The 17,881-nt window shown below is 38.9% G+C and overlaps 1 long non-coding RNA gene across 1 annotated transcript in view; it reads left to right on the top strand.

The window, feature by feature from the left end:
• LOC103476031 (uncharacterized) overlaps window positions 1-17,881 on the top strand; it is a 165,895-nt gene that overhangs the window by 2,452 nt on the left and 145,562 nt on the right. The gene's annotated exons all lie outside the window — the stretch shown is intronic.

Below are 17,881 nucleotides of genomic sequence, written 5' to 3'. Positions count from 1 at the left end.
GCTGTTTAGTATTTTGTTATGGCCTGGCTCAAAATAGATTTATTGAAAAAAACAAAGGCAGGAAGAGGAGAGAAGATTATGGGGAAGTAGTACAACTTCTAATCTTCTAATTCTGTGGAGATGCTGTCCACAACTGTGGATACCTCCAGTTCCAGTCAACCTAACATGTTAGGTTAGCATGTCAGAACACACAATGTGTGTGTTCTGACATGCTAACCTAACATGTTAACCTAACAGTCATGTTTTGAACTGTGGGAGGAAGCAGGAGTACCGGGAGAGAACCCACGCATGCACAGGGAGAACATGCAAACTACAGTTTGAACAGTGGCACATTTATTGATAAGATGGATACAACCTCATAGAATGAGCACAAGGGCAACAGGGCATGGACCATGGGCAGTGTAACGGAAGAAGCCACTAATGAATCATGAAAACCCGAAAGCTAATATACTGAGGCGGATCCATTCTGGATCTTGCTCAGCTGGATCCTGTGTCATTCTGGATCCAGTTGAGTGGGATCAGGGAATGTAAAACTTCTGACAGTAGAGCTGAGCAGGGAAAATGAGAGCAGGAGTTGTAAACACATTAAATACAAAGGGAAACAAAGGAGCAGAAAAAACTAAACCTAGCATAAGCAAATGACCTCAAGGCACTATAATCATCACTAAGTTTATTTGTACTGCACATTTCAATAAAATAAAAAAAGTTACAATACACACTAAGACTATTGTCATTCTAGTTCATATTAATAAAAAACAACTCTAAACATATGGGTTTTTAGGAACTCAGTGTTTCAGCTGTTTTGTAGTTTTCTGGAAGTTTGTTCCAGATTTATGGAGCACAGAAATGGAATGCTGCTTCACCATGTTTGGTTCTGGTTCTGGGGATGCAGAGCAGACAAAACCAGAACCAGAACTAGAAGACCTGAGATATCTGGAAGGTTGATACAACAACAAATGCATTTTGGTGCTAAGCTGTTTAATGATTTCTGAACTAACAATGCATTTTGGTGCTAAGCTGTTTAATGATTTCTGAACTAACAACAGTATTTTAAAGTCTATTGTCTGAGCTCCAGGAAGCCAGGAAGACCTGGGTGATGTGCTAATTTACCAGTCTCTGTAACATGAATAGTGTAGCTGCAGCACATCCAAAATGCTGCTGCCACAGTCCTGACAAACAATATCAAACCTAGTTATAAGCAGGTATTGTGTTGTCAATGTGTATTTGATTTCTCTGCAATAGTCAGTGCAGCAGCACTATGCAAGTGCTGATCATCTGATCTTTTTGCACCAGTTTTTTGGCAACAGAATAGTTCACAGTACTGCAGGATATTTCATATAAATTACGGTATGTATCTAGTCATATCCATCCTGGGAATGGGAATTAAGGCCAGTTTCTATCATTAACTCAGTCTTTGGTTAAATGATTCCAACAAAAACACCTATCAGGTGGTTATTTTTGGTTTGATCAAGGGTAATAATTTTGTAAGAGTCAAAAACATAAGAATCTGAACCAACCAAGATAGGATGTGATAGTTATCAGAGGTGGTCCTAGCCTGTTTGGTGGCCTGGGCAATCTGTCATGAGCTGGTGTGGTTGATGGTGAGGAGAGAACGCTGAGACCCAGGTTGTGATGAAAATTATGAGTTTTAAGAAAAATATAGCTCAGGGAAACAGTTCAAGACAGGCAGCACGGCAGGAGACAAGCGCACAGCTAAAATTAGTGGTGGGCTATCTGAATCCAGGCTTCGAGGCTTGTACCGAGTAAAAGGGGGGCGTGTCCGACGAAGCCCTGCTTCGAGGCTTGTGTCGTTTTTGCTGAAAACCATGTGACTGGCGACAAACGATGCCTCGCATTGCCTGGGTCACTGACTGCTTCATTTTGCGTGTCGGTTTTCAAAACAAAAGCGCGATGAGCCGTACTGCATCATGGGTTGTTGTCCTTTTGGTCTCGCATCAGAGGAGAATATTTGTCTTCAGTGGCCAAAATAAAATGAACATTGACCAACTTATGTGATGTGTATTGATGGTACTCATCAAAATGTAATGTCTGTTACTGCTTTTCTCAATTGTAGATTATGTTTTTTTATGACTTTATATTTTTTGTGATTTTATGAACTGCATTGTTGCTGAAATGTGCTACACAAGTAAACTTGATTAATTGTCTGAAATGGAGCCAGCAAGAGGAAAATCTCTGACATCTTGGAATGCTTTGAGATGATTGCTCACAATAAAATTCTTCTTAGATAACAATAATTAACCCCTCCACCTCCCAATTTCTTACCTTCTGCAAAGTTCCACTATTATTTGTAGTCTGATTAGCAAAGATATATCAGTCTTGCACAGCAGAAACAGATTTAATGGTGTTGCAGAACTAAAATTCAACATCTAGCCAAATACAAGGGATCAGAGCCAATTATAAATTCAAGAAAAGGTGAATCCCCCAACATGCACTGCACTGCCAAGACACTAAAACATCAAATGTCTTTATTGTCAAATCTGACATAAAAGAAAACCCAAAACAACCACTGACGTTCAACACAAACCAGGATTAGATTGGCTACAAATCATTTTAATAATTAAAACATATGACAATTAAATATGGTTTCATTGATTCTCCTGTTACTAAATATGAGTTTGATGAAAACTTTGTGACAATATTGCATTTAGTAATTTTTGGAAGTATGATCCAACTGAGTGACAAGGCTGTTAGTTTCACCAGCAGATGTCACTAGTGAGCAATGAATGAAGCATCGAGTAATGAACCTTTTTGCAAAGCAAAGGGCTGGAAAGCTTCATTGCTTCATGAGGCTTCATTTGCCCATCACTAGCTAAAATGCCGGTAGCAACTGACTAACATGACTTACATGTGAGCAAAAACAATCCAGGACTTAGCAGTACAACTGGAGCGTGACGACAGACGTAGACAAACTTCGACGGCAATAGACAGCAGTGAACAACTGACAATTGACAAGGATCCGACAACGAACACAGACAACAGGTGAGACTAAATACACATGGGGTAATCAAGGGAACGAGACACACCTGGGAGACAATCAACGGGAAGACGTGGAGACAGGACTCACAGGGAAACGGATCACACAGAAAACTCAAAAATAAACACACCGAAACACGGATCACGACACAAACCATCTTTCTGGCACCTCAGCCCAAAGTTGTTGTTAACTAGAATTTTTTATTTTTTTTTGCGTCTGGCAGCTGAAGGAGGAACAGCTTATCCTGCTCTCTCCCGTCCTTACTGATAACTTTGCTTGTGAATTATTTTAAAGTCACAATTTTTATGGTTTTATTCACATTATCGACATTATAACTGGATTACTTCAAACCTAAAGACCAGGAGATTTTCTCACTTTTATTTTTACCTCACTTTTCTTCACCTCCAAGTTGAACTAGGGCAAAATGCCCCCGTCCGACCCCAAGGACATTAGCAGTATTCTACAACGACTTCAGTTTTTAGAAACAAAGATTCAACGGCTGGAGGTGAACTTTGAGATCAACGCTACCTGTGGATATGAAACAACTCTTCCTCAAATCAGCGGAGAGGTCATACACCCCGCACCAAGCAGCTCACCCTGGATCGCTCAGGGAGCCAAGCCAAAACAAAAGTCTCACACTGCAGATCCCATGAGACGACTAACGGGGAGAACCCTCACCTGGATGAATCAGCGTGGCCGGCTCTGAGCCGAAACCCACCTTCAACCTCAACACCTGCTCCGCCAAAGAATAGCAAACAAGCAGCTGGAACCAAAACGACTACACCGAGCCCACTCCCAAGGACAAAGCGACCAGCCCAAGCCTCAAAACATCCTGACTCCGTGGGAATCCCACTGAAAAACAGATTTTCTGCACTTCAGCACGAGCCTCTGAGTGAAAACCCACCTTCAAACATCAGCAATGAGGCTAAACCAACGCATCCACTGCACAAAGCTCCGAAGGACAAAGGGACCACCAGGAAAACGAAAGGTATGCCAAGAGTGCTTATTGTTGGAGATGAGGCAGTAAATGGAATCAGTCATGTTTGTAATCCCAAGAAAACGAGAGTGGTTTCTTTTCTTGGTGACACTGTATCTGATTTACTCTCTCTAACCACTGATCAGCCAAACATGGAGACTTTAGTTGTGCATGTTGGAGCCAACGATCTGGCAAGCAAAAATCCGAGATTCTGAAAAAGGACTTTAATATTCTTCTGGACACTATGGTAAAATTAAAAACGAAGTTATTTCTCAGTGGTCCAATTCCATCACCTCAATGGGGAGACAAAAACATTCCAGGCTGCTTATGATAAACAAATGGCTGATTAAAACCTGCTCTGCCAGCTCAGTGACCTTCATCGATAACCTCTGGATCTACTGGCAGCGCTTTCACCTCTTTGGAAGAGGAGGACGCAATCTTAACAAACACGGAATAAGGCTGCTCACTGCAAACATTTTTCATTTTATCAACAAGAACAACAATGTGACCATCGCTTCAGAAGAACAGGCTCAAGGATGTCTGACTAGGATGGAGCCCTGCGCTTATCAAGAACAAACTATTCAAATACAAACTGATAAAACAACGGCTGTGAACAGAATGACTGGTTCCCCTCCTCCTTCCCCCTCCCTCTCTGCTCCTACACTCACTCACAAGATCAGAGTTGCTTAGAAAGTGAACCACTAAAGAGAGTCGGGCTGCACCTGAGCCGCCTGAAAATGCTGGTGGAGAATTCAGGTGAGAGAGAAAGACGGACGGACTCTTTCTCCTCCCAGCTGGATAGTATGGATCAACAGGTTCGCCTCTGCACGACTCTCACTTCATCTAAGCCACCTGCCTCTGACCTCCCTGAAGATCCAGCACTCCGCATTTCTGAGGTCTGAGACCGGGGTCCAGATATTATCCTTACACCCGTCTTCCTCCAGAATGTGTCTGGCCCCCAACATTGCATAGCAGGACAATACCTGTCCGGATCACTACAAGAAAAGCTACAAAAACAGAAATACAAAAAACAGTGGTCTTAATTCAAACCACAGACTGATCCCTGTCTAAAGGAACCTCAGACTGAAGAGCTTTCAGCCTCCGAGTCACTTAAACTGGCTCTTTTAATACCAGATCTCTCTGTGTTAAAGCTCTATTAATTAATGATTTCATCACTGAGCATAATATTGATGTTTTATTTCTGACAGAAACATGGCTGAATGACAATAATGAAGCAATCGTACTAATTGAATCAACGCCTCCTACGTACAATTTTTTAAGTGAAAATAGAAAACACAAAAAAGGAGGAGGCGTGGCTTCAATATTTAAGAATACCATGAACTGTAGTAAATCTCTGGGTAATTTTATGTCTTTTGAATATCTTGGAATCGAGGTAAAAGGCCACAAACGAACTTTGACACTAACTCTATACAAAACACCAACATATGTGGAAAATTTCTTTGCGGACTTCAATGAGCTTCTATCTCTCATATGTATTGATTACGATTGTTTAATAATTGTCGGTGATTTAAACATTCATGTTGACAACCTGAAGACCGAGGGCTAAAAAGCTCTGTAATATATTAGAGAGTTTGGTTTAACACAACATGTCAAACAAGCAACACACACTCATGGACACACACTGGACCTGGTTATCAGTAAGGGTGTGAATATTTCCAATGTCTCTGTAACTGATGTCACCCTGTCGGATCATTTTGCTGTTTTCTTTCACAGTTCTTTATCCGTTAACCCACTTTTCACAGAAAACACAGCAGAAACATTTAATCAAATCTACTCTTCTTCCTCACTCTTAACTTATTGTGACGTAGATAAGTTGGTGGATGATTTTCAGTGCAAACTTTCAGATATCATTGATTACATTGCCCCCATTAAAGTGAAGATTGTGACTGGTAGGAAGAAATCTCCATGGAGAAATGCACAAGTAGTTCAATCTGCATGACAACTCTGCCGTAGGGCCGAACGGAGATGGCGTAAAGGTCAACTGCACGTTTATTATGTCATTATGTCAGATGTCATAAACAAAAACATTAACAACGCTCGAGCTTTATTTGCCACTGTTGACAGGCTCACAAATCCTCCAATGACGTTACCACCTGAACTTCAATCTATTGCCGCCTGCAACAAGTTTTCAAGTTTCTTTTCAGAGAAAATTCAAAAGATCAGAGGATTAATCTGCACATCCACTCCAAAGACAGTACTAATGCTGTGCCCAAACAAAACAAATGCAGGAAAAATGACCCAATTTCTACTACTAAATTATAAAACCATAGAAGAAATTATAAGTCAATTAAGCTCCAGTTCCTGCTGTCTGGATGTCCTGCCCACACATTTCTTTAAGAAAGTCCTGCCTGTTGTTGCTAATGATCTGATCCAAATAGTAACTCATCGCTCTCTTCAGGTGTTTTCCCCCAGGCTTTGAAAACAGCAGTTATCAAACCACTTATAAAAAAGAACAATCTAGACAAATCCCTACTGCAGAATTACAGGCCAATCTCCAACCTCCCATTCATCAGCAAAATTATTGAAAAAGCTGTTTTTAAACAATTAAATAACTTCCTAACAATAACAAACTGCTTTGACTCCTTCCAGTCTGGTTTTCGTGCTCACCACAGCACAGAGACGGTCCTTGTAAAAGTGTTCAATGACATCCATATAAATACAGACTGTGGGAGAACCACAGTGCTGGTTCTGTTGGACCTCAGTGCAGCTTTCGACACTGTTGACCACGACATTTTACTGAATCGACTGGAGAGTTGGGTCGGACTCTCCGGTCCAGTGCTCAACTGGTTTGAATCTTACATAAAGAACAGGGATTCTTTGTTTCAATCGGAAACTTCTCATCAGAGAGGTCAAAGGTCACATGTGGGGTACCCCAAGGTTCAATCCTAGGACCCCTTCTTTTCAATATTTATATGCTCCCACTGGCAAAGATTATAACAGGACATAGGATTAGCTACCACAATTATGCGGATGATACACAGCTCTACATCACGATGTCACCAGGTGACTCTGAACCCATCCAATCACTGAATAGATGCTTAGAACAGATCAATGTGTGGATGTGCCAAAACTTTCTCCAGCTGAACTGAAACAAAACTGAAGTTATTATCTTTGGACCTAAAGAGGAACTGAAGCAACTGAAGCTGTGAATCAATGCACAGCTTCAGTTATTACAACTAAAAACCAGCGATCAGCCCGAAACCTGGGAGTAGTGATGACCTCTGACCTGAACCTTCAGAGCCACATTAAGACAGTCACAAAGTCGGCCTTCTATCACCTGAAGAACATCTCCAGGGTTAGAGGACTTATGTCTGAGCACGATCTAGAGAAGCTCATCCATGCATTTATCTTTAGCCGCATTGATTACTGCAACAGCGTCTTCACAGGTCTGACTAATAAATCAATCAAACAGCTGCAGCTGATCCAGATGCTGCTGCTCGGGTTCTCACTAAAACCAGGAAGATAGAACACATAACACCAGTTTAAAGTCCCTACACTGGCTCCCTGTAGCTCAGAGAATAGACTTTAAAATACTGATGTTAGTTTATAAATCTCTGAACGGTTTAGCACCACAATACCTAAAGATCTGTTATTACTGTACCAACCGTCTAGACCCCTCAGATCTTCTGGTTCTGGTTCTGCTCTGCATCCCCAGAACCAGAACCAGACGAGGAGAAGCAGCATTCAGTTTCTACGCACCACAGATTTGGAACAAACTTCCAGAAAACTGTAAAACAGCTGAAACACTGGGTGCCTTTAAATCTCAACTTAAAACCACCTGTTTAGAGTTGCTTATGGCTAAATTAGGATAGGGTTAGGGTTAGAGTGCGGGTTTTGATGTCTTCCATGTTTTTATGTCTTAATGTTTTAATTTCTTCTTCTTTCTTTCGACGTTTTAATGATGTAATGTTTTTTTTGTTTTTTTGTTTTTATTTTTATTTTATTTTTTTATTCTTTTTTTAAATCTCTCTCTTCTCACTGATTATTTCTGTTTTTATTTTAATTATGTAAAGCACTTTGAAATGCCTTGCTGCTGAAATTGCTATACAAATAAAATTTGATTGATTGATTGATGATACTATAGGAATACAGGGCATGGATGCAGACATAACAGAACTAAACCTAAGGTAGCTAGATAAGAAAACTAGACAAACTATCAGGGAACTGAAATGAGGAACAACTACAGTAGCGGTTCTCAACGTGGGCGTACCGCACCCCAGGGGGCGTTCAGAGGACGGCAGGGGCGCTGGCAGACATTTTTACAAAAGGGGGCGCTGGGATGCCTTTGAGGGGCGTTTGGTCGAAGGTAAACTTTACACCTTAAATCCACAACAATACCAGTTTAGACTTTGAGCAACTTGATAAAACTGTATTGTGTAACATTAAATCATGCTTGGCTGAAACTGTATCGATGGCAGCTCTTCTTCTATTCAGTGTTTGTAGCTTCATGGCTCCGCATCAGTTCAGTGTTACAACTGCTGATGACGCTGCTGTGATTCACTTTGTCTGATATTTATGTAGGCTACATATGTTTTGGCAGTTCTGTGATCATGTCAAAGCAGCAATTTATATTAAAAACTGTTTATTTCCGTTTGAAGGCTGCCCGCTACCATGGAAGGACAGCAGAAAATTGCTCTTATAAACATGTAATTACTAAAATCACGATACCCTCACTGTGTATCATTTAAATAGAGAAATAAAGAAATACCTCCATGGGTGATACCACTGATAAAGAGCGTTCATTTTATAGCGTTAACACGGAGCTGTAAGTGGTCCGGTATGAAACGGGGCTGATAGAACAACACAGCACTTTTAAATTCAATAATCAGAATGCAGAAATTGTTTCCGTCGTTTTAAAAGGTTTATGTCGGTCTACCTTTTCCCCATCGATGTGTTTCCGACCGCCCTGCACCTTAGGGAGTTAAAAACCCCCCCAAAAAAACGACGTGCACTTTGCGCAAAATTCTGAAACATGAGAAGCGGGCAAAACGAAGCGACGAACTAGATGTGAATTATGGCATAAAAACAGAGAATCCGACGCTGAACAGTGAAAAATCAACACATGATGTGAAACACATGACGATTAGGAGGCGCAGCAGGTGATGAGTGAAGATACTGATGGTCAATACGACGATAAAAAACGATAAAATAAATGTAGCAACAGGAAAGAAACTAAAGTGGACGTAGCAATAAACCAAGAGGACAATACTAATCAAATGAAACTAAATGGAAATGAATGTAGAACAAAATGCAAGAATAAACTAAGAAACTAAAGTAAATACAGAGGAATAAACTGGTATGGCAAGACATTAGAGCAATAATTAATACAGAGGACTGTATGGCAAGAACAGACACTATTTCAGATGAAAGGTAAAATAATATTGTTGAAATACCATGGGTAGGGGCGCAACTACACATTATTCAGGTGGATGCGAAAACATAAATCCCCCCCCACGAAGGAGCGTAGAAACATACGCTCGCCTCCCCCCCAGACGCCGATACGTTTAGGGCAAAACTCGCTACATTTACCCCGTTATGTGCGCGAGGTGAAGGAGCGTAAGGCGCGCTGAAGTGTCCGGGAAAACATAATCGGTGCGCCGATTCAAAACATCTACAATAATGAAAGTAACATTAATAATAAAATAATTGTCAGTGCAAAGTAGCCTACAAATCTTTTGGTGGGGGCAGTGAGGGACCTGGATAAAGGCTAGGGGGGACGCTGGCCCAAAAAAGTTTGAGAAACACTGAACTAGAGGAACTAAAGAAATAACCTAACTAGGACCACTGAAGGAAGGCATAGACTTGGACATATAAGAAGAACTCAACCTAGATGAAATAAGTAAGAAATAGACATTTATAGAAATACTCATTTTTAGAAAAATTTTTTTTTTTCTTCTTTTGCAGCAACATTTCGGCCTCAGGATTTTTGAAAAAAAAAGTATTAATGTTTTAAGTTACAACACTGACATTAACAATAAGAACTTAATAATGGGCAAGCTCATATTGGATAAATGAATAATTACATGTGTTTTTTTTCACCATTGTCTCTGAATGTGTTCCACCCTGTTATGAACATTTACATATAGACCACAAATAGTTAAACATTTAAATTTAGAAAAATAATGACTTTTCTTTAAAAGAGGGTGTCCATTTTACAATATAGTATGTTTTATTCTTGAAATTGTAACACATCATGAAGTTACGAATCATTTATGACTGTATTGTAAAGAAAAAACTTTTTTAAATTCATTCTTACTGACAGCATTGAAAATATTGGTAATTTTAAAAACTTATACCAATATTTGCATTTATTGGTCTTCAATTCCCAACATGGCACAGAAAATTCACATTACTTAATGTTTCTGTAACAATATTAAATAAAAACATGTGTGGAATGGAACATAACATGGTGGAAAATTAATGTCTTTGATTCTAAAATCTGACGATTTCATCATTGGTTGTAGGATTCCTCTTTCAAGTCAAAGTATAGGTAGAGTATTTGTCCTGGCTCTATTGGGAAAAACAGGTGACATCCCTGTTGTGGATTTTCCCATGATAGGTACTCATTGTTCCCCTCACAGGAGTCAATGGGGGCACCAAGTGAAATGAAAACAGACAAATGGCAAAGGCATCTGTTAATACCGCAGACTATTCTGCAACTCTATTCCATCATCTGAATTTTTTATTTGACTTAAAATTATTACTTTCACCCTAATTTCTACCTTGTTTGGTTCATGAACATAACAGGGTGGAACTTTCTAACTAATCTACATGTAGCTCTTTATGTGGTCAACATTTAGCTAGTTAATCTTCAACAGAAAAAAAAATAACATTCTAATATAATGTTTTTAAATTCCACTGAATAAACATTTTCACAATCTATCCTAACAGGGTGGAACTTTAAGCTTTACTAAAATGACAGGTTTAACATATTTAAGCTAAGAAAAAGTACAGAGATAGTGACAGTTAAAGCTTACTTGTTTCCATGGTTGAATTCACTTCAAAACCAATTGATGTCACTTACATTAAAGGGTTTTTAGGGAATTTTAGACTTTTTGAAGGCAAAAAGGAAACATCCTAACAGGGTGGAAAGTTAGTACTGGGACATGTATAATATGAAGAAAATATCAAATGAGAAAAATAGTTTTAACAGATTCAATTGCATATTAAAATAAGGTTTAGTCCAGTCAATCAACTTATTGAAGAAAAACATAAATATATATATATATATATTATAGTTTAAACTTCATGAGGAAGTCTATTACACTGCACTGGGGACACAATAAAATTGAACATGTGGTCACCAAAAAGGTGTGTAAAGAACAAAATAATATTTAAAAGGCATTTCATTTATATTTGAATAATGGCAAACATCTAAATGTATAATTAAAATACTTTGTTGTAAATATTTGGCACATTATTTACAACAATGTGCCAAAAAATAATTGTAAGCAAAACATGGGACAAGGAATGTTGCCGCAAAAAAGAATCACCCGATTATTATTGATTAATGTATTTGCATGTGCATGTTATTATTTATTATTTATTATTTATTATTTATTATATGTAGTCCTTTTGAACTTCATCACTCTTAGGTGCATATATATATATATATATATATATATATATAATATATATATATATATATATATATATATATATAAACTTTGTCTAATATGTTTATATTTGTGTTATGATATTTATTACCTCAGTTGGAGTAGCTTGTCAACGAATAAACAATTTCCCTTGGGGATCAATAAAGTATGTTCTATTCTATTCTATTCTATTCTATTCTATTCTATTCTATTCTAGACATAACTAGAAACACTAGAAACAGTACCTGAAAGAACTGAACTGAAAGAAGGAAAGCAAGAACCAAGACAATACTACCAAAATAATTTACATCAAGATAATAAACTAAAATGACCACTAAGGGTTAACTTAAACTTAACTGAAAGAAGTCTAGAAGCAAAACCAACCCCAAAAACCCTGTGTTCTGGAGTCTTAACTTTAATATTTATAACTCTCAGGTGCTTTTTTTAACATGCTTGGTAGGTTAACAAACCCTCCTGTGAATTGCACTCTACCAGGACTGTAATGCAATAATTTTTTTACAAAGAAAATTTTAAAATTTAGAGGGTTAAGATGGAGGAAATAATGCATTTTTAATAAGCAAATAAAGCAAAAACACTGAGTCTGCTATGTCAAAACTTGATATCTTGAGGGTTTGCATTAGGTACTATTGACATGAAGATCCTCCAATTCTAGGAGTGGGGAGGTATTTGAGAACCAGGGGAGGCACCGTAAGGGTTGGGGGTACATATCAGAAAATGCCACTGATAGGGTGAACAAACATTGTAGGGCAAAAAATATAAGTTTAGGAGATTAGGCATAATTATGATGCAGAAAGAATCTGAATATTAGCACTGAACATTGAAAAAGCTCCCAGACATCAGCTTCATTCACACTCCTGCTAACTACCATCCCCCACATGTGTGGGTAATGGATTTTTTCAGGGCAACAGTATCAGAGCTGATTTTGACAAGTCCCCAGGCTACTCTACAATTCCTTTTGAAACCCTTTTTTGGTAGTCTTGTTCAAGTAGCCCGAGGCCATGGCCCTTGAGATCACACTGTTATAATACAAACATGTCAAACCGCATGTTGAAATTCAAAACAGAAGTGCCAAAGTGTCAAGGTGTCAAACTCCTGAAATATAAATTATGCTTTAATATTCCTAAACATACACAAAACATCCCTCTGTGTATAAAAAAAGAATAATCCACACAAGCATTTAAATTTGTATGTATTGTAACTGATTGCAGGAACAACTGTGCCATTGTAGATGATATGAAATTTCAAGAACCTCAAGGACTGATGACTGGACTTGGTCTGCCACCCTGCCCTGCAACTTCCCCTCCCTGTTCCAATGCACTACCAAACCCCTCCTCCCGCCTCCATGTCAGTAAAATGCAAAAACAAATGGCAAAACTGTCCTTAGCCATTTAAAATCAAGAACATTTTATTTTGTTAATACCTCTGTAAGCAGATTTTACACGAGTCACTTTGTTCTACATATTGTACTGAATTTGTATTATTTATAACAGTTTTATGTTGCTGTTATTTCATTGGAAGAAAAAAAAAAAACCTTCCAATAAAGTTTGTGTCTTGTGTATTGCCATATGTAAAGTTTCAAAAAGCATCAGTCAACTGATCAGAATACTGTTGAAGACATCAATAAGTTTTATGTTTTATTTATTTATCTATTTTTGGTCACGTTATTAATTAGTGGGGTTCATTCTGCATGCATTTTAAGATATTTTTGTGACAACTGTTGTCAGCAAATAGGACTATTGTCAGGGCAATGAAGGATAGACTATTCATCCAAGTTCTCAGGTGATTGGTTCAAGAAGAGTTGGTATAAGGACCATGTGGTCTAGCTGATGTATTGTTAAACAGATGGAAGTCAAAAATGATTTTAATTCCCAACTATCCAACCCGCTTTCAACTGGCAAATTACTTCTATTAATTAAGCACATGATTTGTATTTTCAAAATCATGCCATTAGACACGTGAAGGTATTTTGACTTTTTTTTTAAGAATATGGACACTGAACTGAAAGCAATGTATCACATTAATTTTGATGTCACCATTGTAAGGCCATTTCTTGCTTGTTGTGGGCCTAATGCAAGATCTAGTCAGTTTGTTCTGCTACAATGCTTAGAGGTTTAAACCTTCTGATGCTCTATGGGAATGCCTCTCTGGCGTGGTGTGCCAGCCTTCCACCGCTGCTTTTTCCTTTGGCTCTGTGTAATCTGGGGCAGCAGAGTTCAACTTGTGTTGAGTCAGCTGGTGGGTTGTTCTTCGCTTGGGGTGGTTGGTCAGCTCATCTGGAGGTATCTGGCGTGTGGACAGGTGGACAGGAATTGCTGCCTTTGCAGAGGCGGGCGAGGTCATGGGGGTTGCAGCGTCTGTTGTGGATTGTTTCCATTACTTTTCAGAATTGAGTTGCTGGACTTTGGGTTTGTTGGGTGGTGAAGGAGCTGGGCTTGGTGATGGTTCTCTCCTGGGTGTATGTTGCAGTTGTGGTGATATATTTTTGTTTGCATGTTTGAACAGGTGCATGCCAGGTGGTATGTTGACCCCTTTGCAGTGTGAGGCACTAAAATCAGAATTCCATATTTTTTGACTATAAGCTGTTACTTTTTTCCCACGCTTCAAACCATGCGGTTTATAGCCTGGTGGGCTTTTCTGTGGATTTTTCTTCAACCGCCATGGGGCTCTTTAGCAGGACGTGAATCATTGGAAGTCAAAACTGGAAAACAAAGAGAAAGCAGGAATTTCATTTAGAACAAGCACATGCTAGCAGCAGGCATGGCAGAGAGTTTTCAAACTCATCCCCCCTCACCATGGAAACAACACAAAGAAGTTCATATGATGCAGCGTTTAAGTTGAGGAGGGAAATAGAGACGCTACACGTAAGTTCAGCGTAAACGGATCCATGGTTAGGTGTTGGAGACAGAGGGCTGTGTCCTTAATAAATCCAGCAGATTTATTAACTGAGAGTGGCAGAGATATCAGCAGCGTATAGCCCAGTGCTGCTTATATATGTATGTTTCCAGTTGTTTTTTTTTAACGTAGGTGCGGCTTATAGTGAGGTGAGCTCTATAGTCCGGAAAATACGGTAAGTGAATATTTGCAAAACTACCAAGAAGTTTATTAATTTTAATATTAAATCTTGTCTTGTAGTGAATTTAATTGATTACAGGTTGAAAAGCACTTTCAAATCATCATATTCAGATTTTTATTTGTTTTACACAATGTCCCAATTTCACTGGAATTGAGGTAGTACGGCATTCAGTGGTTTTGACCATACAATTAGTTTTGTTTGTTGCCAACAACGCCACCTGGGGTTATTACCCAGGAATTAATGAAAGGACACAGGTCCGGTTTTGCAATCAGCAGGAGACAGGTCTCAAGTCAATAATAATTTATTATCACAAAGAATAAAAATACCTGTACATAAACAAAAAAAGAAAATACACAAAATAAATCCAATAGGCTTACCGGTGGGTACGACCAGGTCCTGGATGGTAGGCTCCAAAGCAAATAAATCAAAACAAACACCTGTGAAGTCACTCACTCTTTGAAATGGCCACCACCTATTTGTGTTAATCACTGCCCAGATAGCACACGATGTTAAATCAACGTTGAAAAAGTTAGAATTGTTGATTTTAGGTTGAAGTCGACAAATGACGGTGGATCAACCATCAAACAACCATCCAATCAAACCGTTGAAACTGTGTCATTGAATCAATGTTGTTTTGTGGTTGAAATCTGATGACTGAAATGCCAAGGTCTGATTAATGGTTGATTTGTGGTTGAAATCGACAAATGACGGTGGATCAACTATAAAACACACTTTAAGAAGAAAATAGTTGAACCAACTTAATTGAATTGCTTCTGTAGTAACAAGCAATTCAATTAAGTTTATCCAACTGAATTTATTAAATTTATCCAACTAAGTTATTAAGTTTAACCAATACAATATATTATAATCATCCCACACAATTTCTCCCTCACAGGAGGAGCTGGAATTCAACCGTCAACCTTCCGACCACAAGACAACTGCTCTGACCACAGAGCCACAGTGGCTTAGCTTGAGTCATTGTGTCAAACGAGGATACAAACGTATAGGACTTAAATTATTTCAAGTGATCAAAGTGAATCCAGTGTGTTTCATCACTGGTCCTCCCAAGCCCTGCAAGTTTTAGGCATTTCCCTAATTCGGCACACATGATTTTAATTGATGTCTGATTAACAGGATTTTGCTGAAATGCAGTGGTGGGAAGTAACGAAGTACAAGTACTTTGTTACTGTACTTAAGTAGAGTTTTCGTGTATCTGTACTTTACTTAAGTAGATTTAATAATGGATACTTTCTACTTTTACTCCACTACATTTCTACAAAACTGTCGCGTTACTCGTTACATCCAAGTCGCGTTGCTCTTTTTTTCTGTTAAAATGTGAAGTTCAGGGACTTAAGGTGGCGCCGTAAAATCCGAGCAATATCGTAACTTACGTGTCTGTTGTCACCCATCGCCTCAACCTTTACTCGCACGCGAAGCTCCAGACATGCGCAGTGGTTTCCTCTGAGCGAGTCTAATCATCAGTAATATAATAGCGCTGCATAAATCATAAGATATGGCGACATGTAAAATCAGCAGCGCTTCGCTTTCACAGATGGTGGGGACTTCATCCAACTTTTAGCGTCATTTGGAAGGAAAGCTTAAAGAAAGGTAAGATCTGTGGACGTGATGCTAGCAAAGCTAGCTGTACTGACGTAGACACACATGTTGCATCTGCGATGAAAAAAAGTTGTCATTCATGCCCTGAATTATTGTGTGGAGGTTTGACTGAGGTGTCGCACATATGGGACAACGCTGGTACATTCAGGAACGATCCGATTCTTCTGGACAGATCTTTACTGATTGCATTTATTTAAGCTCTACATATTAATAACTAGTTTTTTATGGGAAAGTGGATCTTTCAGATTAATTTGAGAAGCAATTTTGATAAGTAAAAGTTAATTTTTTGTGTCACGTAGCGTGGGGTGCTGGTCTTGACTTGGTCTTGGGTCGGTGACCTTGACTACAACTCTGCTACTGGCTCCTTGGTTGCCTGTCCTCTCCCACCCACCTTCTTTCCATCCACTTTCTGTTGGATTTCTTTAAAAATAAAAGCTACTAGTAGCAAAAAAAAGTGAAGTTCATGTTATGTTAGGACAGGAGACAAGATGTTTCCGTCCCTGAAATTATGATGCATAGAATCACATATCTAAGTCTAAACCATGTTACAGAGAGTAAACATAATAAAAATATGTTTTATCTGTGGCATTGTTCATTAAAATGGCACATTTCTAATGTATTAAGAGCAACTGGCAGCTCAGAGTTCCCATGCACCACATACCGGTGAAACACCGTTACTGCACCCATCGTAACAAGTAAATTATTATTATTATTATTATTATTATTATTATTATTATTATCCCATAGACATTTAAATGCTCCTTTTTCACTTTTTTTCACACACCAGTGGGCATCACAAGAGGTTTGTTTGACTCATAGACCGGCCCAGGTCATGTTGTGGTTCCACTGACATTTGCTCTATGCCTGTTAGGAGATGGAACCCAAATAACAAATAAAAATGGGTGGGCGGTAAGTGGAGGGGCCAATGGTTCCCTGGCCCTCCTGTTAAGCTGCACAAATCACTGCCAGTTCAGACTTGCGGGAATAATGCATCTAGTGCCCACAGATAAAGTTTTTTTTTCACAGCGCATGCTCACTGCGTGCTATTTTTACCCTTAGCAACAGTTGCCATGCTGCTTACAATGACGTCATCAGCATGACTTCAAATGATGTCTGTGTCATGAGGCCCTTCTGAGGATGACTTTATGATGTCATAGAGTCCATGACATCACCAACTGATCAGTTAATTCTCTGATCAGTTGCCACAAATCAGTTAACAAGTCAGTCAACTTGAGATTCATTTGGACGTTTTAGCTCAGCACAATAAAGATGAACGACGAAAGCCCAGAGAGAGAAATGGATGTGAAACCTAAGGTTTCTTTTTGGACGAAAGTGAAAAAGACATTGTCCAGCAAAGTTCATCCTGGTCAAAGAAGCCCAGATTACAAAAAGAGAAACTTTCTCAGTGAACTTCTGTGGGAAGTGATAGAAAAGGCTGCAGATGGACCAACTCTGCATCTTGTCCGACAAGTCTTTGAGGAACAACATAGCAAAATTTTGAAATTGCTTTTGAGAAAAACTGGAGATATAAATGTGAACGTACTCTCGGAGATTTCAGAAGAACTTGGTGAAAGGATTTTCCA

Source organism: Poecilia reticulata, chromosome 2, assembly GCF_904066995.2.
Source record: "Poecilia reticulata chromosome 2, P_reticulata-male-v2, whole genome shotgun sequence".
NCBI lineage: Eukaryota > Metazoa > Chordata > Actinopteri > Cyprinodontiformes > Poeciliidae > Poecilia > Poecilia reticulata.
This window is presented reverse-complemented; position numbering and strand designations above follow the sequence as displayed.